This window comes from Podarcis vaucheri (genome assembly GCF_965113315.1).
Source record: "Podarcis vaucheri genome assembly, chromosome: 15".
Taxonomy (NCBI): domain Eukaryota; kingdom Metazoa; phylum Chordata; class Lepidosauria; order Squamata; family Lacertidae; genus Podarcis; species Podarcis vaucheri.
This window is the reverse complement of record NC_138753.1, coordinates 28,523,535-28,549,863: the sequence shown is the minus strand read 5'-3', so window position 1 is coordinate 28,549,863 and position 26,329 is coordinate 28,523,535. Positions and strand designations below refer to the sequence as shown.

At 44.1% G+C, this 26,329-nt stretch overlaps 1 protein-coding gene across 8 annotated transcripts in view; it reads left to right on the top strand.

The window, feature by feature from the left end:
- Window positions 1-26,329, top strand: part of CADM1 (cell adhesion molecule 1) — a 284,290-nt gene that overhangs the window by 172,848 nt on the left and 85,113 nt on the right. The gene's annotated exons all lie outside the window — the stretch shown is intronic.

The following is a 26,329-nucleotide window of genomic DNA, read 5'->3' as shown; positions in this document are numbered from 1 at the left end:
TGTGCTCCCCCCCCCCCCAAGTTTGCACAGCCAAATTATTACTTACCAGAGGAATTAACCAAATACATGGACCAGATACATTGCAATGTCTTACTTAGTCTGCCAAGTCAATGGCCTGGTTTGTACATGACAGTAAACCATGGTTTATTAAACTGAGCCTGTCTAGCATCTTAACTGTAGTTTACAGTTAACCACAAACAAACCATGGTCCTAAGCCAAGATTTGTTGTTAGTTTACAATCCATGCTATGGTTTAGTGTTTCTTTTGAATCTGACAAATGTCAGTAATTAATTAATGCAATGAGTGGGAGGTGTATTGGCTACATTGGTGCAGTTTATATACTGTAGTGTCCTAATAACGAGGTTGATGAACTTAAGAGAGGGCGATTTGCCCAGGGTATGAGGGGAGCTAATCAAATACCATACTATTTTAAATTACGCATTCCAATCCCGGTTACGATGTTTTTGTATGATGGCTATGCATATGTATTGTCACATTGTGGCCGGGATTAGGAAATCAGCCATCATAATGGACAAAAGCTGCACAGCACAGATAAAAACCCTTGCAGTGGCGCGTTGGGGAATGTCACTCCATAATTTGAGTAACCTTGATCTAGAAAATTACATCCTAGTTAGTGAACTGACAGAAGCCCCCCTTCAGATAACCTATCTGTTTAGGGATAAGATTTTTATAACTCTGTTAAAGTGCCCACTCAAAGTCTTCGCTCTTACTGAAGCCTAGCTCATCCTGAACCTTTAGCAGCGACAGTAAATGGAGTTGTCACAAAGCAGAAAATGATGGAGAAGCTGCTATGGCTTGCTGTGTGTTTTCTTATTGATTTCGTGATTGAGATTGAGGAATGATTCAGCATTATTTGGTGTTGGCAAAAAGCTGTTCGAGTAGCTTTTCAATTAAGTGAGCTGGGCAGTACTTGAAGGCTTCTATTATTCATGAAATATAATCTTTGGTCTTTTAGTACCATTTTAATCATTTGTGTCCTGGCAGTTGGTGGTGGAGTCACCTTTAAAGCTCCCTCCTTCCTTGCTTGCCCTTGATTCTCCCATCAAGCCTGGAGACACTGAAGCTCAAGCATGATGGAAGCATTCTTGATGTTCAGGCCATTGTGCCTTGCCATTCTACAGGAGTGAACTGTACTGATTGTGTGAGATGTCTGCCCTGAGCGGGTGCAGGAAAGAGCAAGTGGCAGGATTGTGTGAGTGGCTTCTGGTCAGGTCGAACTGGTCTTGAACCTAATCCTCAAAACTTGTTTCTCGCAAAGTTTATTCAGTGAGATTTCTCCCCTGCTCCCAAGCACTGCTTTTACCATTGTTGCCACCTGTTTCTGTTCCATAAAGAACAGTATATGTTGGACTGCATTAAAATCTCCACAGAACACCAATTTGATCGTTCTGGTATGGCCAAGTGCTGCCGGTCTTTTGCAGGTAAGGATTGAGGTGTCCTCGCTGTCTCTCTTGTGCTCTGGTCTTTCTGCTGTGCTCCCTCTCCCAGTTAGGTGAGGTGGTTGGCATAAATTTTCATTATTATGAAATTCTGCAAATAAGCTATCGATTCGCACAGTAATAAATCAGCAATAAGAAAAGGAAATGCTTAATGGGCAGGGCTCTGCCTTGCAGCCAGCTTCAGCTACCTCACCTCGAGCTGGTGTGTGACATGGTGATGAAGCAGGGAACATCGGCGCATGTACACACAGGCCTGCTGCCCACACATTATTAGCCTTGGCCCTGCAGTTTCTCCATGAGGAGGCTTTGCGAGGTTTTGTTTTTGGCGGCCAAGCTTTTGTACTTTGCTTCAGGCTCTGTGCCTAGCCTTAGGAAAATAAATTCAGCGTACCTTATCCCAAACTTGCAGCAGACTCTAGTAGAATGCCGTGCTTCTCGTTGTAAAGAAATTGGGCACAACATCAAGCCCGGGCTGCAAACTGGTTCAGTGCTTCTCTCATTTTTATGTAGCATCATATCCCACAGTGCCCCCCTCAACTGCCTCATCATGCAAGGGAGTGTTTCTATAACTGCATTATAGCAAAGACCAATTTGCTTTTCCTATCTCTTTATTGAAAGTGAGCCTGTTCTGATTTGTTGCTCCAGTCTGAAACTTGATTATATTAAGTGGCTCCTGGCAGTTTGCAGATGTGATGAGCGACAACTTTAATTCTGCACATTGTGTTGCAGCTCCTTCTTTTTTGCAACGTCCCACCTCCATATGGATCCCTGCGTATATTACACTGAACTCATTATCCCTAGTAACCCTTTCCCTCTTGCTGTGTAGCCAACTTGCCCTGCACTGCTGCAGAATGCTTGACTCCTGTGGCTGGTTTTGTAATGAGCAGAGCATAATTCTGTTTGCATGTGAGGAAGTGTTAAGGAACATCCGACCCGTAAAACCTTATGATTCATGATTGCCTTTGTTTTAATAATGCAACCTAAACTAAATAGTCATCCATCAAAGCTGTAAAAGCTGTTTATGGCTTTCTTAGGGTAGAGTGCCAAAGATAACTCAAACCAAACACCAAAAAGGAGGAGAAAAATCATCCTACATATTCATGATTGATCCCTTTCCAGACAAGCATCTGAAAATTGTGCTACATTGGGGGGGGGGGGGGAAGCCTCTACCCAATTTTAAATATGTCCATTTTGAAAACAGAAACATTATGTTTTGCATTGCTGATGTTCTGAATGAATTCTGGTCAGTTAGAATGTGTTCATGCACATTCTGCATATTCTGTTGTAGACACTGTGTTTGTGTTTGTGTGTGTGTGTGTGTGTGTGTCCCCATCCAGACAGATTTGCTTTTTAACCGTTATATTTACATGCAACCCTAGGGTTCTGTGCCCTGGCAAAACCTTAAGTTTCCATTGTAGACTTGAGATTCAGTTAGTCTCCCTTCCCTCATCACCTTCCATCCCCCCACACACTCCCATTACCCCTTTTTATGTTTTATTAGGCGGGTTGTTCCATCTGTCTCCCTCAAGGATTTAATTCTTTACTTTTAATTCTGATCTTGCAAGAGAGTTGGAGTCCATCTATCAGGCAGAATCCTTAAAATGTACCTTTGTGTAATCAGGAGGTACATAGGTGATTGAATGTTGTTTCTTTTATGCAGTACAATCTTTTATCTTTATCTTTTAATTTTGGGGGAAGTTTCACGTTAAGCTCACAACTGGAAAAGGGTCATTTTTATCTCAGTGCTGGTGTGTTTTCCTTCTAGATTATCTCTCCCTCTCATTTGTGTATGGAAATAAGCATTGGGCTGTTTTCTTACCCTAATTCCTGTTGCCTTACCAATACCCCTTCCTTTATAAGGACTTAGAATATTTTAAGCATACTCTACACTCTAAATGCATGCTCTACACATTAAATGTCAAATGAAAGGGAATGTCTGCATCATTTTACAATAGCCATTCCTTAACCTGTAAAAGGAAGAATTAATAAGCAGTTTCAGATACATTATATATTCTCTCTCTGCTTTGCTCTAAAAAAGGGTGAAAAGGAAAAGATAAAAACACACCAGGTTTGTATGTTTTCCCCCCTTCCTCCTTTAAAAGCTGTGAGTCAGAGAGCTTGAAATTAAATACAGTTAATGCAGATAAGTGTCTTTCTACACTAAGTTTGTTCATGAAACTGATACCTGTCTGTGTTTTTCGAATTCTATACTGGGTTTTTTTTTGGGGGGGGGGGTGCAAATTGAAAATTACTCCTAATCAAGTCAGTAAGGCTTTTTAAAATAGCTCTGGTGGATAAAAACAAGAAACATTGAGCTTTAGACAGAGGAGTTGCCATTATCTTTTAATGCACCATTCTTTTGTATACTGAGGCTGCCAGTCCTGTTTGTTTGAACACCTCAAATATAACCAAGAAGCACTTGGAAAGAAAACGTATTTGTTGGCTTGAACTCAAGAGCCCACTTGGTTAGGTGTAGAGATGGTCTAGAAGTGAACATGGGTAGGAAAGATTTTTTTTTTAAGCATAAACTAATAATAATAGCAATGGTATTGTGAATTAATTCAGTGGTATCATTTATGTACCTGACACTTTGCAAATAACGACAGGACAAATTCATGCCTCAAAAAGAGGAAGACTCAAGGGAGACAACAGGGAAAGGGGAGGAGAATTGAGTCAGGTATATACAGGAAGAATATGGTATTATTGTAGTTGCAGTTGGCCCCAAAGGACAGGAAAACACAAGACAGAGCAATAGATATTTTGCTTGTATTCTGAGCACAAATTGAGTACAATACCTGATTAAGAGTGTGATTAGCCCATTCCTAGCGAGTAGACCTAATGGCATAGCCAGGACCATTAGCTGGGAATAGCAGTTAGGTGGCAGAACCAATAACCTAGGGAAGTGATGCCCTATCCCTTGCTGGAGGTCTTCAAGAAAAGGCTGGAGAGCTCTGGATTTCTTGTATTCAACTGGATTCCTTGCAGGGGGCCCTCAAATTCTGTGACTCTACACTTGCCAAAACCTGGTGCTCACCTTCTATTGATATTGCTGTATAGTGGGGACACATTAACAATAGATATAGAGGTTTGTTTGTGCTGGTCGTTCTCCCTTCAGTTCCAGTTTTGTTTCTTTTACTAGTTTGTACAGTGAGGTTAAATGGACAATGTTACAGCCCATCTTGTGGTGTAAAAATCATGGCTTGGCTTAATTGTGTCTGTCAGTTTCCTTGCAGACGAGGTGACCCTAGATAGACTTTATTTTAAGAAATAAAAGACTTGGCAGCAAAAGGGTGTTGGAGTGAAACTGGGATGATAAAAGCAAAAATATATAGATTTCCACTGACACTTAACTGAACCCATTCAAAGTCCCGTAAATAGATAATTTCTGCCTGTTTTCCCCCTTTCTATTTGCAGAAGCTATAGAGAAGGACATGGCAGGTGTTAATCGGCCAGAAACATTGTTGAGGGAGATGTTAACACCAGGGCCATCATCACTGGGTGTTTTTTTATTATTATTAAGAAGTTACACAAAGAGTCTGGGGGCAGAGGCAAGAAGTAAATAATGCCTCTCTGCACCAGCTGTTTTGTTCTTCAAGGGACAAACCTCCCTGGGTGATAACTATTGGATTGTCGGGGTTAGAAAGACAAAGCTCTGAAAAGGAGGATGTGCCACAGTAGGGAGCCGAAGCTTAAAAGCTCATGTTTTAAGTACCACTGACATAGACTTGAGTTTTAGAGCCCAAACAAGGAAAAATTGAAGCCGGTTAGTAAACACACCCCTGCCTGGTCAGTGCACACTGAGTCTACTGTGAGTTTGTTTCTTCTTCTTTTTAAAAAAGCAAACAACTGAGTAACTGCAGCTCTGATTTAGGAGCAAAGTGAGGATCTCAGAAAGTTTTTGTATCTCAGGTTTGTGTGCAACTTGAGAGATTCCCTCACATCATGGAGTTTATAGATGTGGCCATCTTAGAAGTCAACAATGTTGTTGTTGTTTAGTCGTTTAGTCATGTCTGACTCTTCGTGACCCCATGGACCAGAGCACGCCAGGCACTTCTGTGTTCCACTGCCTCCCGCAGTTTAGTCAAATTCATGCTGGTAGCTTTGAGAACACTATCCAACCATCTTGTCCTCTGTCGTCCCCTTCTCCTTGTGCCCTCCATCTTTCCCATCATCAGGGTCTTTTCCAGGGAGTCTTATCTTTTCATGAGGTGGCCAAAGTACTGGAGTCTCAGCTTCAGGATCTGTCCTTCCAGTGAGCACTCAGTCAACAATATGTAAGGGCAATGGCTAAAATACATGAATGGGAAATCCAAATTGTTGACTAAATTCCATGTTTCACTTCAAACAACCTTCATATGTTGACTTCCACCATTCCCCACTGCAAATTGTACATGTCTTGTTGCATACTATTTCCATATAACAGTGGGCATCTCCACTTCAGGGTCATTCCTTCTTCACTATATCTGTTCCCTATTTGTGGAATGCCTTCCCCAAAGAAGTACTGGTATGTTTGGTACCAACATTGCCATCATTTTGGCACCAGTTCAAGCTTTGAAGCTGTTTTAAGTTGGTGATCATTCAGCCTGCTCTGTTGTTTTATGTGCCTCAATTTGTCCGTGGCAGTGATAATTTGGTTGATTTATTTATTGTGTGCTTTTTGCTGGTTGGTTTTATGTCTTGTACTCCACTCTGGTATCTGTATAGATTAAGGGTGGGTTATAAATACGTTTACTGAATAAATGATAACTCATTTGCCTCTAGGAATGTGTTTGGAGTGGCATTTGTGTGGTCAATGTAATCTATAGAGTCACCCTCACTCTATGAATAAGCCTCTCTTGTCTTCAGAAATCCTTGTTCAAGAATATGAAGTGCTTTTCCCTATACCTTTTATTACCTGTTGCAGACAAATGTTTCTTGATACTCAAGGCACTTATCTCAAGGGGACTGTTTTGGCATAGCACCAATGTTCAGTTCAGTTAACAAAACCCAACAACCAAAAACATTTATTTTGGTTTGCAAACTTGCATTCCACTTTTGTACTTAGGGAATTCCCCTGGTTATGTAGAAACTGCTCCCTTATTTTTGAGTGGCTAGTTTCATTTCTAAATCAGTAGGCACTCAACAACCCAGGTTTACTCTTAGAGGTAATGGTGTTATTAGTGTCTTGGGTTTGCTTACATACAGTGTCCCGTTTTCCAAGGACAGTCCTGGAATTACAAAAGCCATCCTGGCTTCTGATTTGATCCCAGAATGTCCCTATTTTCCCTGCCAGTGCCACCGAGCTTGTGGAGGCGGATGAGCCGGTGCAGCTGTGGCTGCAAGGGAGCATCTCATTGCCTCTCCATGGCCACCGCTGCCAGCCGCCATCCTTGGGCAGACGGCTGGACCATCCTGGGCCGGAAGAAAGGGGGAACGGAGCAGAGCACACAGAGTCTTGATTTTATTATTATTATTTTTAAGGGCTTTGTGTGTCCGCATCTAACTTTGCCCCTTTCAAAAATTTATTCATTGGTGTTTGTTTCTTTTAGTAAAAGTTCCAAAGAATAAAATCAGGATTCAGAGGTTTTGTTGGGACCATGGAGGGTGTGTGGTGTCCTGTTGGTTTAGTGGCGGTGGCACTCGCCCTTCCTCTGGTAGGAATTGCTCTGCATGGGGGATGGGGGGCGGACAGAAAAAGTGGGGGTCAATGAAAGTCAGTTGGGAGGGGGAGTGAGAACTACTGGGGGGGCCTGGCAGCAGAAACACAAATGTAGGGGCAGGGGGAGCATGCCGTCCAACATCCCTCACATGAAAATGTTTCTGAGCACAATTCAGAGTGTTGGTGCTGAACTTTAAAGCCCTAAACGGCCTCGGTCCAGTATACCTGAAGGAGCATCTCCACCCCCATCGTTCTGCCCGGACACTGAGATCCAGCGCCAAGGGCCTCCTGGCAGTTCCCTCGCTGTGAGAAGCCAAGTTACAGGGAACCGGGTAGAGGGCCTTCTCGTTAGTGGCACCCGCCTTGTGGAACACCCTCCCACCAGATGTCAAAGAGAAAAATAACTACCAGACTTTTAGAAGACATCTGAAGGCAGCCCTGTTTAGGGAAGCTTTTAATGTTTAATAGACTGTTGTATTTTAATATTCTGTTGAAAGCCGCCCAGAGTGGCTGGGGAAACCTAGCCAGATGGGCGGGGTATAAATAATTTTATTATTATTATTATTATTATTATTATTATTATTATTATTATTATTATCCCTACTTTCATCTGAGGAATGTTGGACGGTATGTGTCTGCCTTACTCATTTGGTGAAATCCAGAGTGAGGTAGTGTAAAGAAATAAGAGGCATCCCCAACTAATAGAGGGCACTTACTTCTGTTTCCATCTTGATTGTGAAGCAGTGTAGTTAGTGATTGTCAGGACCTCAGGCAGACAGGGTCAGACAAAATTCACACTTGGTGACAAGCCTAGAGAACCACACCCTGTGATTGCTAATCCTTGGAAACAAATTGTAGTTCATCTTGCTGATATGAACCATTTACTGTAAGTTAAAACCTCGGGTCAGGTGAACATATTCCAGCACCCCTTCATGTTGTATGCTGTCTTCTGCTCTTCAGGTAACAAGTTCCTTCATCTTCCCAGGGTGTCGGCAAATACTCCCTTCCCTTGCTGCAGACCTGTAAGAGGAAATTAACATTTCAGTCAAGGAGATGAGAATATGAAATGTGAAGGCTTTTTTTTGCTGTGGTGTTTTGCCTTAGAGCATGCTTTCTCAAAGACAGCGATGAACGTAAGTCTCTCGCTGCAGCCGTTTCTTTTCTTTTTTTTCTTGAGGCGGTGTTTTGATAAATGTTGATGAGTTTATAACTGTAAAACCAAATGACATTTCTAGCGTGGCACATGTTTTACCCATTGCATAATTATATCTAATGGTGGTGCATGCAAAAAGGCATTTACCGTTTACTTTGGTTTAAAACAGCAATTTAAACCTCCGGGCCTACACACTTCTTAGAATATGAACATAAAAGCTTAATTAAAAACTAAGCACAGTTTGGTGGTGTATCAGGTTTACAAAAGGTAACCACTGTTTTGTTTTATTATGCAGCAGAAAACCGTCAGTGTCTTATTCAAATCAGAGCATCACAGGTGATGCTGCAGTTCCAACTTTACATGGGTGATGTGGGTGAGGCGTATGGTTTTGTGGCTGCTGTTCATTTGTGGATTCCATGTCCTGCTCATTATATGAGTGGAGACCAGGAGTAAGGGTGCAGGATCCTGTCCTTGGGTTTGGACCCTATTTTTGATCTCCCTTTGAGGGACAGATAAGAGAGGAAGGGACAGTAAACACCTTGCCCAGAGCACGATATACTTCATTCCGCCCCTATAATCTACCATTTCAAGTCATGGGAGAGGCAAAACTCTGATTCTGCTGAAGACAGAATGGAGGAGTCATTCTTTTGCCACCTTTCCTTCCTCATCTGAAGGACAGAGTGATGGATATGAGGGGCAGAATGTGAAGCATTGTGAGGAGTAGTGTTTACTCCATGCATCCCCAACCTTCTGTCCTCTAGATGTTTTGGACTACAGCTCCCATCATCCCTGACCACTGTTCCTGTTAGCTAGGGATGATGGGAGTTGTAGGCCAAAACATCTGAAGGGCCGCAGGTTGGGGATGCCTGGTTTACTCCCTTGCTCTAAATAACTTTTGTATTTCCCTGATTATATAATGTGTGGAATGAATACTATTGTCATAGGATTTATTTTTATTTTGGTGGGGTGTTGTTCTGGGTAATATTGGTGCGTCCCTCCTAGACCTGTGATTCTGTATCTGTAGGTAAACCTGCTGTACTAGTCAAACCCAGTTTCTTTGTAATATAATGGACTTAGCTGGCCAGTTAAGCACCCTGATCAGCATCTTACAGAGTGGCCCATGTTGCCATGGCAACAACTAAGTGATGATGCTTTCCCCACCTCACCTGGCTGGATGCCACAGCCCTCCTAGGAAGGAGAAAAGTAGGTGGGGGTTGCTGTCTGCATGGAAGATCTTGGCTGGGCTAGAAGCTGCCTCTTCATTGTCCTAAATCCAAAGCTATAGGTGGGCTTCCCTCCGAACTTAATGGGAGGCAAGATCTGCAGCAGTGTTAATGTTGCAAGCCTGTCCATCTTATTTTGGTTGCATGTATATATGAAGCTGTACGCCGGCTCCCTCGGCCAATAAAGCGAGATGAGAGCCGCAACCCCAGAGTCGGCCACGACTGGACCTAATGGTCAGGGGTCCCTTTACCTTTACCTTTAAATATGCAGCAGCCTCCATTGACCTTTATTCCGATGGAACTGAGCCCCAGGTAAGCACTGGAAGTCCTGGTGTCTCTCACCGCTTGGAGACTGGCAAGTCCGTTCTGCCTTCTTATCGCCACTTTGTTTGGAGTTTTGTTTATGTGTAATATTATTTACAGTATTTCACTTATGAATCACTTCCCATAAGGCGTCCTGAAGCAATCCACTATATATATATATATATATATATATATATATATATATATATATATATGCAGGTTTTGGTGTCTTCGGGTGTCTTCCCGTGTAAGAGTCGGGGTGTCTGTGCGACGTTTCGACGAGGTCTCACTCGTCATCTTCAGGCTGGTGCTTTCGGCTTCTTGTTACTGGAACAGAGCAGAATCTGGTGTTTGAGTTCCTATAAATACTGTTGAGGGGTGTGGTGTATAGCCTCCAACATTCTGGGCAGAGAGGAAGTTCCTAGATTATCTAGGAACTTCCTCTCTGCCCAGAATGTTGGAGGCTATACACCACACCCCTCAACAGTATTTATAGGAACTCAAACACCAGATTCTGCTCTGTTCCAGTAACAAGAAGCCGAAAGCACCAGCCTGAAGATGACGAGTGAGACCTCGTCGAAACGTCGCACAGACACCCCGACTCTTACACGGGAAGACACCCGAAGACACCAAAACCTGCATTCCTGTACCCGTGAAAATCTACGAAAGCAAATATATATATATATATATATATATATATATATATATATATATATATATATATATATAAACAATGTAGAACAACAGCTATAGATAAACAATTTATAGTTTATTTTTTAAAAAAACAACAGCATATACATAAAGTCAATTCAAATTCAATACAGATTTGTTTATACCAAAGTAGCTTATTGTAGCCTAAATATTACCGAGTCTAAGGGAGACATTGTGCATTCTTGGCAAACAGCAACAGAAATGCCACCTTCATTTGCGTCTTTGTTTTGTGGAAAGCTACAATTTGACTCAAATGACACCAGCATATACTGTACAAATCCCAGGATTTTTAATGATTGACACAAGACTATTAGCAGTCTGACAGTTGGCCTTTGGCAACTGTTTTACCATGAAATTTGCTTTCTCTTATTATGTTTTTCCTATCTTAAAAGTAATTTTTTAAGGCTTGATAATTTGTAGCTTGAACACCTTTATGAATATCACAGAGTTCAGACAATTAAAAGCCTTGGGACGTTGAAAACCATTTCAGTGGGAATGAACAGAAAGTCTTGAAACATTCAGTTGTCCTTTGAGTGAAACTACTTGAGATATGCAGCTGCCATCCACATTTATATGTTTTGTGTAGCATTTAATATTGGGTAAGCAACATCATTGTGTTGTCACGTGTGGCTCTGGTTTGCCAGAAGCGGCTTAGTCATGCTGGCCACATGACCCGGAAGCTGTACGCCGGCTCCCTTGGCCAATAAAGCGAGATGAGTCGGTCACGACTGGACCTAATGGTCAGGGGTCCCTTTACCTTTATACTATTGTTCTAGCAAATTCTGTATTGTGCTCTAGGACACCCTTATCTGCAATAGGGCTATCACAAATCCCTTCTTTGTTTTATTTTGAATAGCCTCAGTTCTACAATCAGAAGTCTACCTTCTGTTCGTCTGCTACAGAAAGGAGTCTCAAAAAGCAGAACCTGGGGCCCTTCAGATGATATAGGATTCCAAATTCTCATCAGCCCCAGCTAGCCAGCCGGAGTAGCCCTCTGGAGAGGGCCACAGATTAGCCACTACTGCCATAATGAAATGGGGTCAATAAAATAGGGCCGTTGCTGCAAGTTCAGCCACCATAAAGCAACTAATGGTACCATTTATACATTTACACAGAGTAATCTTTTACAGTAAGACTACCTGTACTGTGGTCATTTTGTACATATATAGTATCTCATGTGAGCTGAAACTGCCCCCTTCACTTCACTGTGAAACTTGGCCGAGCTCTTTTTCGTCACCTCCTTCCTTGACTGTGACACTTCACAGCCTGGACTCTGCAGGGCCAGTGGGTGGATATTCTCCCTGTGTGGAAATTATTTCCTTTTGATGCCTTCCAAAGCACTGCAATAGTGAAGCCAGGGAAGGAATAGCACATTGTGCAGCAAATAGATTAATATGTAAAGGCGCCTGCATCGATCTCTTACCTACATTTATAACTCCAGCAGTGGCAGATGGAGAACTAAATCAACATTTTCCCGTCCTCTCTAAAATAATAAATACAGCAAAGTAGCTTTATGTAGCCTTTATCATAGGGATAAATCAGGACAGTTTGTGTCGCAACAACCGCTTAAAACTTATGAATGCGTTGGCCTTTAGGCTGCTGTTCATCATTGCCAAGCCAGATATGGTATCCAGATGAAAGCCTTTTGTTGTTTGTTTGTACCTGTTTTATCCCTTCTTGGAAGTATAGATTGGAGGGGGTTCTGTCACTTTCATCCCGCGGGGATTGCCAAGCTGCTATTTAACACTATCTCTGAGTTAGCAAAGAATTGGGTGACTGGGAGATGGGATTACAGCTGTTTAATAGTTTGCCTCATCTGATTAGGACTGGGTTCTAGGCAGTATGTGCAGCTGTACAGTTATTAATTTTACATTTGGCATTGCCCAGAATCAACTTCCCTAACTTGGTGCTCTCCAGATTGTTTGGACTGCAACCTCTATCAGCCTGGTGGAGCCTTTTGGTTGCCATGGACCCCATCCGCAGGAATTAGTTGAAGGAGGGGTGATGACTAATAACTCAGTGCCTGCCTAATTATGCCCAGAAGACTGTCTCTGCCCTTCCCGTAAGGCAGGCATGGGCAAACCTGGCCCTTCAGATGTTTTTAGGACTACAACTCCCATCACACCTAGCTAACATGACCAGTAGTCAGAGATGATGGGAATTGTAGCCCCCAAACAGCTGGAGGGCTGAGTTTGCCCATGGCTGCTATAAGGCAAGCTGTTACTTTGCTGATTCTAGAATAGGGAAGGGAGGAAGATCCCTAAGCAAAATATTTCTCCCACATATGAAGTCTCAGTTCATGTCATTATGGTTTGTGTCGAAATAGCATCCACTGAAGCTGTATCTCCTGGTTTTTGTTCATAGCCCAGAGCAATAGGCTGCCCGCTATTCCTCAAAATACAGGTTCATGGGAAAACAGAGTTTCATTCTCTCACTGCTTCCTTATACCAACATATTTAATTCTCAAAGCACTGTGTGGTGTTCATATTCATTGATCAATGGGAATCAAAAACAGGTGAGTTGCCTTTGTTAGACTTAGGTAATCTGATGCCGATGGGAGTTCTACAGGGCATTTAGCTTCCAAAGCAAAGGTGTTGATGACACAGCCAAATGTTTGGAGCCTTGACTTTGAATCTGCATCTGTATTCTACGAAAGGTACTTGGGATACATTGGCAACCAAGCCAGCGGAATGCTAATCAGTTTGAGTTAATCTAGTGCAAGAGGTTCTCCTGCACGCACTTAGTGTTTGGTTCATTAGAAATTAAAATTAGTAGGTTTTAATCATGGATCTGTTTGACTGGCATAATCATTCTTTTCCTTTCTACCACTGTTATGCAGTAGAGCCCCTAGCGAGGATCTGTGGAATCGTAACTAGTGCTTTATATAATTTTGAGGGAAGCGTAGCTATCAGAGAGAAAATTCATAGTGTGCCTGCTGGAGAATATGAGGCACCTAGAGTATGTGTTTGCCTGCAGGAAGGCTGCATCTTCAAATATAAAAGAACTGTAGAGGCAAACCAGAGTACTAAAACTGGGTGCATGCATGCTTTCACTCATGAAGGAGCAGGGTAGCACTTACCTTCAGCAGACAATCTGGTTCTATGACTCTCCCTCTCCAACCCTCCAATGCAGAGAGTTTATGTGGGCAGAAATGTAGGGGCATTCAGTCAGCGCAGGGGGTTGGAGAATCTTGATCAATGTCTCAGTGGTGGGTGAAGGGAAGAGTGAGTGGGACAAAAAATGCAACTTTTACCTGCTCTGCCCAAGGAAGCAAGAGGCACAACCATGGTCACCCCAAAGTACTCAAGGAGGCTGTGGAGCAAGGCTGGCGTGACCTGAGGAGGCGACATAGCCTAGATCAGGCATAGGCAAACTCGGCCCTCCAGATGTTTTGGGACTACAACTCCCATCACCCCTAGCTAACAGGACCAGGGGTCAGGGATGATGGGAATTGTAGTCTCAAAACATCTGGAGGGCTGAGTTGGCCTATACCTGGCCCAGAGAGTCCCGAGTGCTTCCCAAGGTTCCCCATCCCTGACTCAACATTTTATAAACATTCTGTTTTAAGCTTCCCGCCACGAAGCTCCCATAGTACTTCGCCTTACTGTATTGTGGCTTCATTTTATTTATTTTTTGTCCTGTGCTTTGGATGCTTCTGATTTAATTTTAAAAAATAAGAACGCTATACTGTCAGAAAGGAACACTTCTATAAACAGTCTCTATGTGGAGATAGTTAAAGAATCATCATCTTGTTTCTTCCTTCCCGTCTCTTTTTTTTTTTTTTTTTTTTTTTGTAACGACAGCTTGTGTTTTATCAGCATTCTATCTTGTAGCATCATTTGAAATAAAGATATTTGGGTTTTGAAAGATTAGGAAGCTGCAAAGGATGTACTGTCAGTAACATCTGTCAAACTTATGAATGTTAAAAGTGCTCAAGAAATGGGTTACATTTGTGAATGCATAAATTAGCTTGTTGCAGCCTGGAGTGGAAATGTTTTCAATTTCAGATGGTGGATAGGAGCAGGCCTTTCCAGTTCTGGAATGCAGCCCATAAGGCCTTGTTTGCTTATAGAAACAATTCACGTATAATCATAGAAGAAATTGCTAGGGAATTGAGAGGGTGAATGAAGTTTGTGCCAGATACTGATTACAGTCATTTCTGAAAAATCTGTGGTTGGCACACAGAAACCTGTCTCTCTCCCTAGTAATGGAAAGCTTTTGTCCAGATTACCATAACAGTACTGGCAACTGCTTCCTTGCTTAAAGACGCTAGTCCTCATGGTTGAAAATAAAATCCTAAAAACACAACTGCAGGATGAAATATTTCCCACTCTAAATGGCTGTGGCCTTGGCCCACTTATGTAACCAAATCTTGCTCCAAGCGCAGAAAGCCTTGTTAGGGGATGCAGCATTGCAGGAGAGAAAGGCATATACAGTGGTAAAGGTAAAGGTAAAGGTACCCCTGCCCGAACGGGCCAGTCTTGACAGACTCTGGGGTTTGTGCGCCCATCTCACTCAAGAGGCCGGGGGCCAGCGCTGTCCGGAGACACTTCCGGGTCACGTGGCCAGCGTGACAAAGCTGCATCTGGCGAGCCAGCGCAGCACACGGAACGCCGTTTACCTTCCCGCTGGTAAGCGGTACCTATTTATCTACTTGCACCCGGGGGTGCTTTCGAACTGCTAGGTTGGCAGGCGCTGGGACCGAGCAGCGGGAGCGCACCCCGCCGCGGGGATTCGAACCGCCGACCTTTCGATCGGCAAGCCCTAGGCGCTGAGGCTTTTACCCACAGCGCCACCCGCGTCCCAATATACAGTGGTACCTTGGGTTAAATACTTAATTCGTTCTGGAGGTCTGTTCTTAACCTGAAACTGTTCTTAACCTGAAGCAGCACTTTAGCTAATGGGGCCTCCCGCTGCTGCCGTGCTACCGGAGCACAATTTCTATTCTCATCCTGAAGCAAAGTTCTTAACCCGAGGTACTATTTCTCGGTTAGCGGAGTCTGTAACTTGAAGTCTATGTAACCTGAAGCATATGTAACCCGAGGTACCACTGTATTGTATATTTAAGTGGCAAGTTGGAAACTAGATAGAGCCAGGAAAGAGGAGACAGTTTTTTAGCCTCAATGCAAATAGCTTCCTGAACTAGCATTTAGGATGCAAAACAAGGTTTGTCCAAGTGATTGCACCCCAACCCTGTTATCTATTAATTTAATGATTTATTTTAGAAAGTTCTACCCCACTTTTCACCATCTGGGTCCCAAAGTGGCTTACAAAATAAGCACATAACCATACTTAAACTTGCACAAAAATCTTCTCTAAAGGATAGGGGAAATAGGTTGCATTCTCTTTGGGGTTGTTTAGTGTGGATATTCATTTCTATCCTTGGATGTTATAAGGACACAATTGTGCTTTTTGACTCTGGTAGCTTCCTTGACAGGGCATAGTTGGGGACTCAGAATAGCTGGCAGTGCGGTCTGCTTGACAAACCTTCTCATTAAGATCCATTTCCACAAGCGAGAAGCTGACACAGCTGCCAGACCTTTCAATTCAGGAGGAAAAATGAAGGTGATGCTGCAGAGACCTCAACCCTGCAAATACAAATCCCCTTTTCTTCTTTCCTTTTTCACCCCCTCCCTCCGGCCTCCACCTCCCCACGTTATGTTCTGGGTATTTTTTTGTGGGGGGAGGCACTGCATTGTTCGCTTGCTGTGACGAATATGGAAATGAATGCAGGGCTCTGGATGTGCCATTAAACAAATTTGTTCTAATAATGTAAACACGCTGAGTGCTCTTATTGTCCATGAAAGCTGAATATTTCAGCCACGCTTCTCCCCACCTGCAGGAGCCATGAAGCAACCTTCAGTTGCTAATAGAAACAAGTTGTGACTGACAAATCCAAGGTGAGCTTGTTCAGGTTTAACTCCTGCTGCATGCTCTCCCAACATAACATCCGTGTTGAATGTCACTCCAGGGTAAAGTATAGAGAAGAGATCTGGATTAGAATGGCATTAATAACAAAATATTGATTCTAATTGAGTGTTGCAAAAAAAAAAAGGGGGGGGAGCCCATGATGTTAGAAGGCTGTTCCACTGCAGAGGATAGCTGATGCTATCTAGATTAAGGTTACCAGATTTTTTTCAATGAATCCGGGGACACTTTTCAACTTCCTACTAAATAGATGGATTTTGTCAGGGGACTGATTTGTAAATCTGGGGACTGTCCCCGGGAAACGGGGACGTCTGGTAACCTTAATCTAGATCCTGTTCCTTCTCTTGGGTGTCCTCCTACAGTGGTACCTTGGGTTAAGTACTTAATTCGTTCTGGAGGTCTGTTCTTAACCTGAAACTGTTCTTAACCTGAAGCACCACTTTAGCTAATGAGGCCTTCTGCTGCCGCCGCGCCTCCGGAGCATGATTTCTGTTCTCTTCCTGAAGCAAAGTTCTTAACCCGAGGTACTATTTCTGGGTTAGTGGAGTCTGTAACCTGAAGCGCATGTAACCTGAAGCGTATGTAACCCGAGGTACCACTGTATTTCTTTCCTTTGAGATCAGTTCCTTGGCAGCTCCCTTCTGCTTGTGTGACTAGCCTCTGGTTTATCATCCATTCATGGAAAGAATGTCAGAAAATAACTTCCAAATCACGTGAGTTATTCCTGAGGATTTGACATTTAGGCTTTGTATACATGTGCTAGATATAGAATGGGACCTTTAACAAAACGTTGCTGTGTGAAGTGCTCCTGTTCAGGAGTCTAGCCAGCCATTCCTCCTTTCAAGGTACTTAGTTGTCCGCCTGAGGTGTTCAGATCGTAGTAGTACAGTCATACCTCAGGTTACAGATGCTTCAGGTTGTGTTTTTTCGGGTTACAGACCCACCGAAACCCGGAAGTACCGGAATGGGTTACTTCTGGGTTTCGGCGGTCGCGCATGCGCAGAAGCGCCAAATCGCAACCCATGCATGTGCAGATGCACCACTGTGGGTTGCGAACGCTGCGGGTTGCAAACGTGCACCCCACACAGATCACCTTTGCAACCCGAGCGTCCACTGTAGTTGCCCCTTTGGAGTTCAACAGGTCATTGGTTTGTATCCATTGTAGCATTAAGTATCATGTCAATGCAAAGTTTTTTTAGTTTCTCCTGTGCGCACCCTAAATATATTCTGGGGGTTCCCCAAAACTTCCAAAGCAGATGTGGGAGGGCCTGGTGGGAGGTGAGGGGGAAAGTGCCTTTTGAGCAAACTGATGGGGACAAGGAAGTTGCCCTTTGTGCTTTTGCAGGGGTTCTGTGAGCATACTGATCCCCCCTTGTTTCTCAGTGACCCCCTTTTAGCTACAGTGGTGCCCCGCAAGATGAATGCCTCGCAAGATGGAAAACCCGCTAGACGAAAGGGTTTTCCGTTTTGGAGGTGCTTCGCAAAACGAATTTCCTATGGGCTTGCTTCGCAAGACGAAAATGTCTTGCGAGTTCCTGCGGGGGTTTTTTTCCTCCCCCCCTTTTTCCCAAGCCGCTAAGCCGCTTATCAGCTGATTCTAAGCCGCTAAGCCGCTTAACAGCTGATCTGCTAAGCCGCTTATCAGCTGATCCGCTAAGCCACTAAACCACTTATCAGCTGATCCGCTAAGCCCGCTAAGCCGCTAATAGCGCTAATCTGCTAAGCCGCTAATGGGCTTGCTTCGCAAGACGAAAAAACCGCAAGACGAAGAGACTCGCAGAATGGATTCTTTTCGTCTTGCGAGGCACCACTGTATGTCCATGTCAGCAATCGTTCTGTTAGAGGGAGCAGTTTCCCCACAAGGCTCATAATGATCATAAACATTATGGAAAGATGCTAGTGAGTTTTTCTTCTTCTTTCCTAAGGCCTTGAGGCAGAATAGAAGGGATGTAATCCTCTTTTCCGTGGTTGATGGTCATAACATGAAAGGAAGTGGACCCTACCCCAGCAGTGGTCACATCAACAGCCCAGGTGCAGACTTCATTCTCTTCCTGAAAGAGGAATCCCCCGACACTCTTTCATTGAAAACAGAGCAGGACAGCTTGCTATTTATTTATATTAGTAATTTGTTTGCTTCCCTCAGCTAAGGAAGTCTCAAAATGACCTACTGCAGAAGTATAATACATAGTAAATACAATACATAGCAAACATGTCCATTAAAACAATACTACACAATAAAAGCGTTCATCCACAATAGTCAGTTGTAAAATAAGAATATGCTTCCTCACCCAAGAACAAGATAAATGCAAAAAATAGCCCCCAAACTAGAACACTATTATTGCCCAAAGGCCTGGGAGAATATATAAAAAAAATCGCATTGAAATAATGAGTGTTGGCACCAGGCAAACTTCCACAGGTGAAGAGCTACCATTGAAAAGGCCCATTCTTTGGTTGCCACTCTCTGAACATCTTGTGGGTGGGGTACACAGAGTAGTGCTTCAGATGGCTATTTTAGGGTGCCAATAGGTTCATAAGGGGAAAAGCTGCCCTCAAGTTACTGGAGTCAAAAGCTTTATAAGGTTTTGTAGGTCAAAACCAACACTTTGAACTGCCTTGGAAACAGCCAGGACAGTTGGGCCAGAATCAGGGTTCTGTGCTCTGATCTCCTGGTCTCACTCTGGCTACCAAATAATGTAGTAGCAGTTTCTGAACTGTCTTCAAAGGCAATCCAACTTATAACACATTGCAGTAATCTAACCTAGAGGTTTGTGAAATCACACACCCCACCCCCGCAAAATATGAGCATGTCTTCGGAGTTTGATATATATGTAGTGGCAAGTGCCAAAAGATGATGTGCATGGTGCCAAGTGTGTTTTCCCGTGTAAAAATAAAAGTTGGAGTTCAGCCTACTGGCTCTTGTGCTATTGATTTGCTTTTCTAGCCGAAAAAGAAACTGCTTGCAACAGGCTCTATTTTCCATATGCCAGTGGTTTGTGAGTGATTTTCAATGCTGCTGTTGCTGCTGTAATTTGATATGCGCTAGTAAATCAATCGTGTATTAAATCAGGTGCCCTCTGTCTTTTTTGTTTGTTTTTTGGTGCTTTATACCTTAATGGGTTATGGGTTTGATTGGGCCTTCTTTAGCCTACTTATGCAGCTGCACTTTGATTCCCCAACCCTAGCAACCTTCCTATTGGAACAGAGGGCCAGGTCTGGCAGGAGGGGAGTCCTGGTCTACCTTTTGAGCTAAAGCCACATCCACAGATGATTCCTGCCTTTGCTATGTTTGAACACGAAAGACACAGTTTTTATATTGAAATCCTTACAGGTAGGACAAGAACGTCTCTTGGAACTTGGGCAGAGAATGGGAGCTGTGTGAAGACACATTTTCCTTTGTATTTTTTCTCCCTCTTTACTCAGGTAAAGTGGGCTGAAAAGCGACTTTTGGAATTGGAAATGCTAAAGATGCAGATGATACTTCCCCTAGCCAGCCGTAATAATTATAGCTATCCTTCTGCATCTTCTTTAACCTTGCAAGCGTTGCTACGATGGTTATGAATACTAGGATAAAACCTACACTGCATATTTTGTTAATGTTTTCAAAAGACACGAGCTTGTTAGCCACTGTAAAATACACTTCTCTTCTTTCAGCTAGAAAGGAAAATAAAGGGTTAGCTAGTTGGTCTTGCAGAGCAGAACTGTTATGTTTGCACGAAGTTGCAATTTCCCAAATCCATGCTGAGTGCTTCTGTTTGGTCAGTCTTCCTGCATTGTGGTGTGAATCTTGTTTGCTGTGTTTTTCTTGTGGTTTGTGACAGATAAGATCCATATTGATTTTAGAATATCTACTGGCTGTAACCTTTGAAAGGGCAGACAGTGCACTGCCGTAGAATATTATCTATCAATATCAGAGGAACAGAAAGACAGGGATGACACCTAATCACAACACTGTTGATGGGTCATAAATCTGAACTTGATATGGCTTGATACTGGTAATGGACAATTGTGGCAGGTATGTGGTATGTGGATTAATGTTGATGTGGTTGGGAAATACTTATGCAGTGTGTGGGTTCCCACAATGCTGGTGGAGGCTTTGAGGGAGGAGGAACATTATGATACAGACTGAGGCCCCGAGAGGCAAAAGTCCAAATGGTACATGCACACACAGACACACACACACCTCTTTACCTCTTTATAAGTAACACGGGGTGAAATCAGCTGGGAATTTTACCTACCAGAACTTGATCTGAAATAATGGGTGTTGTCCAAGCCAGTTTCCTGAAGCCAATGTCAAATCTCTCTCCTCTGTCCCCTAACTAGGAATAACACTAAAAAAGAACAACCCACCTTTTTGTATCAGTCAGACTGCAGTCCCTACCTTCATCTAGCTCCTTCTCATGGTGCTACAAGAAGCAGGTCATTCCATGGTGCTGTATGGCAGTGCTGCCTTTGGAGGGTGTGATGCCCAGGAAGCTGGGGGCAGAGGAGAATTAATGAAGTGGTATTTGCATCTTAGGCCTTCCCTTGGTTACACCTCTTTGACCTCAGATATGCTGTAGCAGACAGAGTGGAGTTCCCTGCATGCGCACAGTGATAAGCATATGGAATTCGGAGTGCCGGTGGGGATACTCATGAGTGCAATCTAGAAGGTTAGTGTGCCAAAGTCGCACTGATATACATGGGATCTGGATGTTTAACTGTGTGTTTTAAGACCTGTGAATTTCAGTGACAGCTATGGCTTTTTTATGATGCTGCTGCTGCTGTTGCTGTTTAATATGCTGAATTTTATGGAAATGATCTCTTATTGATTTTATGTTTTGTTAGCTCCCTTGAGGGCTCTTTAAGCCATGCTAGGATAGTATAAATCTTTACATAAATATAGTCAGACCTAACTTTTCTCTCGACCGCATGTTGTGTCTACAGCATTTTGCACAGCCATGAAAATCCCTGATCAGGTAAGACAAGAGTCAGGATCTTGGTCTGAGTGAATAGGAAACCAAGTGCTTAACAAGCACCAGCTGCAATGTACTAAAGTGGTCTAAACAGTTTAAAGAACGTTCTTAGGGAACTTGCAATTAAAGCAAGTAATGCTCTTAACGTGAACTTGCTTTCAGTAGGAATTTAGCAGAGTTGAGTTACATTTGCAAGCAAAAGAATTGACAAGGAAATAAGTGCCCTTTTGTCACATTAATTTCCTTTAAAATTAGATCATTGTGGGGGAGTTAGGGATGAGTGGTACCCATTAAGTCTGAAAGTACAAATGTTAGCACAAGGTGAACTTTGAGAGTTTGATTTGATATACAGTCTTCAGTTCTTAAGGCTTGCGAAATTATAGAATGTGTTCTGGTCCTCTCCTCTTCTATTTTCTTCTGGATCTATTTAACTGTCAAAGCTTTGAGTCAAAAACTTGTACTGTAGTTCTGTAAACACCAAGTGAGTGATATGGAAGCTGATAGGTCCAGGAGAGGTTTTTGTGCATTTTCTTTCTTGATGGGGTGGCCTTTTTCACTCATGTGTTGCTAAGAAAAAACAGTGTATATTGGGGACGGATGCTGTCCTGCAGCTTGTGCCCTCTTTGGCCACAAATTGCCCACACAGGTGTCTAATGCCCACAAGAGTCTAATGCGGTTTGGGATTCTAAAGTGGGGTAAGCTATTTTTAAGCTTTTACCCCCTGTTGTGGGCCTGATCTGCATTGTGCAGGGGGCATATCTGCAGTTTGCCTGGGGACAAACAGTGGTGCTTCCATTCTCTTCAGTAATAAGTTTTTTCCCCTATGTAAATTGGAGGCATTTGGAACCCAATCCAGAGCAGTACCCTAATGGAGAGGTTTAGGGTTAAAGTAGGGTTACCAGGCGTCTCTGTTTCCCGGGGACACTCCCCGGATTTGCAAATCTGTCCCTGGACAAATTGCGTCCCCGGAATGTCCCCAGATTTCATTAAATGTCCCTGGGAAATGTAACGCCCTGCTCTCCTGGAGTAGTATGCAGCTGGAGGGGTGGGAAGATAGTTTTTTGCGCAGGCAGAGACAGAGGTGGCGGGGGGATCGAAGAGTGAAAAAGAAGGGCTTTGTACCTTCCCCGGCAGAGAAACTGCGCACCTTGCACCCCTCCTGGGCAATGGCCACTCGCCTATGACTCCCGAGCCTCCCCTGATCTCCTGCCCCCTTCCCACTTCATTTTGAGAGATCGCAGGTGGGCCCGGGAGGGGCGCAAGGCGCATGGTTTCTCTGCTGGGCAAGGTGCAAAGTTCTTCTTTCGCACCCTGTGAAACTCTTAAAACGAAGGGGAAAGGGGGCAGGAGATCAGGGGAGTCACGGGGCACCTTGCCCAGCAGAGAAACTGCGTGCCTTGCACCCCTACCAGGAAACGGCCACCCACCCGCGACTCCTGAGCCTCCCCCAATCTGTCAAAAGGATTGGGGAGGCTCGGGAGTCATGGACGGGTAGCAGGCTGTTGTCCAGGAGGAGTGCAAGGCGCACGGTTTCTCTGCCGGGCAAGGTGAAAACCCCTTCTTTCGCACTCTTTGATTCCCCCCACCCACCTCTGCCTGTGCAAAAACTATCTTCCCACCCCTCAACGTTTTTCTAGGGACGGGTGGCAACCCTAGGCACAATGCACTCTACTGAAACATAGGGTTCGCTGCCTCCCCCAATCTGTCAAAACAAAGGGGAAAGGGGGCAGGAGATTGGGGGAGGCTCAGGAGTCTCGGGCAGGTAGGTAGCGTGCAGTTGCCCAGGAGGGGCACAAGGTGCACTTTCTCTGCTGGGCAAGGCACGGAGGGGTGAGATGATTTCAATCCCCTTGGCCAACTGGAGCAGTGTTGGAACTGGCGCAGAGCCGGGCAGCTGCACGTGAATGAGATTGTGTCCCTGACGGCAGGGAACTGCAGAAGTCAAATTGAAACAGGGAAGGCTTGAGTTGAGGTACCTCCATTGCAGTGGGTTGGCCTAGATGCCTCTCAGAAGTCCTTTCCAAATCTGTGATTCTGTGATCATCCCACAGTCGTATTCTCAAACTCTGCTTCCAATTCTACCCCCCAGGTTTGTCTCCTCCTCCAGACTTCTCAAGACAGCAAAACAGCTGATGTATAGATGTAGTTAGGGATAATAAAGCATGTAAAAAATAATAATTTAAAGGTGTCCCCGGATTCATTGAAAATCTGGTAACCATAGGTTAAAATCTCTCTCCCTACCATTTTAAATTCCCAATATGGGTCCCCTGTGCTGTTGATTTGTGAGTGGGTGGGGTGGAAACAGTCCCACAAAAACCCTGCACTTATTGGCACAGATTTGTAGCTAACTTATTGTCAGGTGTGACCCCGAGTGCCCCAGATCCAGACTATAGGCCAGTTTCCCAACTTTGCCCTATTAACCAAGTAGATAGTGTGCTGGGCTCTGGCTTAGGAAAGCTGAGCTCAGTTCTTGTGCAGGTGCTCTTATACGGTGGCCTGAGCAGGTTGCATGCCTTGGTGGCCTATGTTTTCTCCACCTGAGCTGTAGGAGTAACGGCTGCTTTACTGAATAGATGATGAGGGCAAGCAAGATAGAGGGGAGAGCACTGTGCACATTTCAGTTTATGAAAGTCAAAGCAACAGCACCTAAACTTTATGAGCTATTTAGTGTTTATCGAAGGGGACAGAACCTCTTGCAATCCAGAGCACTGTGTGCCAAAAGCAGGGAGCTCAAAAGTGGCTTGATGGACTGGGCCTTGGAAAGAGAGGTAAGTGGCAGGAAGGGGGGGCTGGTGGTGTGCAGATTAGCAGCCGCCACCTCCTCCTCAGCCATTCCTTTGAGCCTTGTGGCCTTGGGAGCTCTGCAGCCATCAATTTTATTGCCTGCGTTTAGCTAACAGTTTGAGGTCACATCTGAAAAGAAAGTTGCAAGAATTGGCCCTTCCTATTAACAGTTTCTGCATTTTTGAGTGGCAGCTGATGGAATGAGTAAGCCATCACAATAGACTTGCAGGACTGAGTCACAGAAACCTAATTTTCAGGTAAGAAATTGCCCCTTCACATAATAATCCAGACCCACTCGGCTTCTTTATGAGAAGTGTGAGTAATTTTCACCTTGCAGTATTATTCAGCATGATTATTATCATCTGTTTACAACTGTCTCATGAACGAAATGTATTCTTTTCTGCCCCCTCAGAGCGTGTTCGTTCTCTCTCTCTCATACACACAGTGTGAGTGCTTGTTGAGTATCCCTTTCCTATTTTCCTCCCCTCCCCCCACTTCTCTAGTAATGTCAATGGATGGTGACACACTCTCCAAGAGCGTATCTGATGTGTTCCAACACAGATCCTTCCTGCTCATCATGTCAGATCTAAGCTTCAATTTGGAAGGCTTTCAGCATCTCTCGTTGGCAGGAGAAATGAATTGGGAGATGCAGAGAGACTGCTCTTGCAGCCAAATTTCAGTCACGCAGGCTGTCGGTCCTAATGAATGCCCTTGAAGCAGGTACGGTAAACATCTGAGGCTGGGGTTTTGCTGCTTTCAGAAGGCAAAATCATTGAGCTGAATGCAGCCCTTTCTGACTCCACTGAAAACATTGAAGACCCCACCCCTCCCCCAACACATCTACTTTATTACCAGTGCTTATTAGGGGAATGTTGAATGCTAACGTGCAGAGAGCCTTTAGTGGTCTGCACTTGAAGTAGCTGCTGTATATTTATTATGGTTCATAAAATACATTCTGCATTGTTTAGTAGTCCCTTCCCTATAGTTTACCCTTTGACGAACACTTCTGACTTCACATCTTTCCAGTTTTAAAATGTTTTCTCAAATATCTGCAAGGCACTGGGCAGTGGTGCAGAGATTTGCAACGCTTGAGGCAGACACAAAAGCCATGTTTGACACAGTTTCCAAAACCATCTCAGGAGCTCAAATGTCACGACAAACTGTGGGTTACCAAATGTTGTTTTTATGAGTGGTTCTTGGCTCTCACTGTCTGTTTTTGTACTGATTGGTTCTCAGGCTCAGATGAAACGAGGGTGGGAGGAACAATTGAGGTACATGTTGCACCTCTTAAATCAGGGGTCACCAACATGGTGGTCATGGGTGCAGTGGCCTTCTTCTGCTGCCTACAAAGCCTTTGAGTCCCCTCACTTCCTGCCGCATTGGTCATGAGGGTAGTGAGGGTGGTTCCTTTTCAAGGGAGAAAATTTTATACTGCTACTACACAACTCTATACAGTGGTACCTCGGGTTACAGATACTTCAGGTTACAGGCGCTTCAGGTTACAGACTCCACTAACCCAGAAATGGTACCACAGGTTAAGAACTTTGCTTCCAGATGAGAACAGAAATTGTGCTCCGGCGGCGCGGCAGCAGCAGGAGGCCCCATTAGCTAAAGTGGTTCTTCAGGTTAAGAACAGTTTCATGCTAAGTACGGGGACCTCCGGAGCAAATTACCGTATTTTTTGCACCATAACACTCACTTTTTTCCTCCTAAAAAGTAAGGGGAAACGTCTGTGCGTGTTATGGAGGGAATGCCTACGGGTGGCATGCCTACGGATTTTCCTCCTCTAAAAGCTACGTGCGTGCTATGGTCGGGTGTGTGTTATAGAGCGAAAAATACGGTAAGTTCATAACCCGAGGTACCACTGTATCTGTGTGGCATGTGACCATACATGTCCTGCCCAGATGCAGTCATGGGCTGAGTGGGGTTCAGTAAGCTACCTGTAAAGCTTAATTCTGAGAAGGTGGAGGTCTTGTGACTGGGTGGGTTCCAAGAGATGCGTAATCGATCTGTTCTCTTCTAGAAACGGTTGCACATCCTGCAAGGGAGCAGCTGTGTAGTCTGGGGGTACTGCTTGGGACTTCAGTGTCAGATGGGTGAAGTGGCTAGGACCACCTTTTACCAGCTGTGACTGTTCCGGAACAGAAGCAGCCTTGCCAATGTGACCAATAGATTGG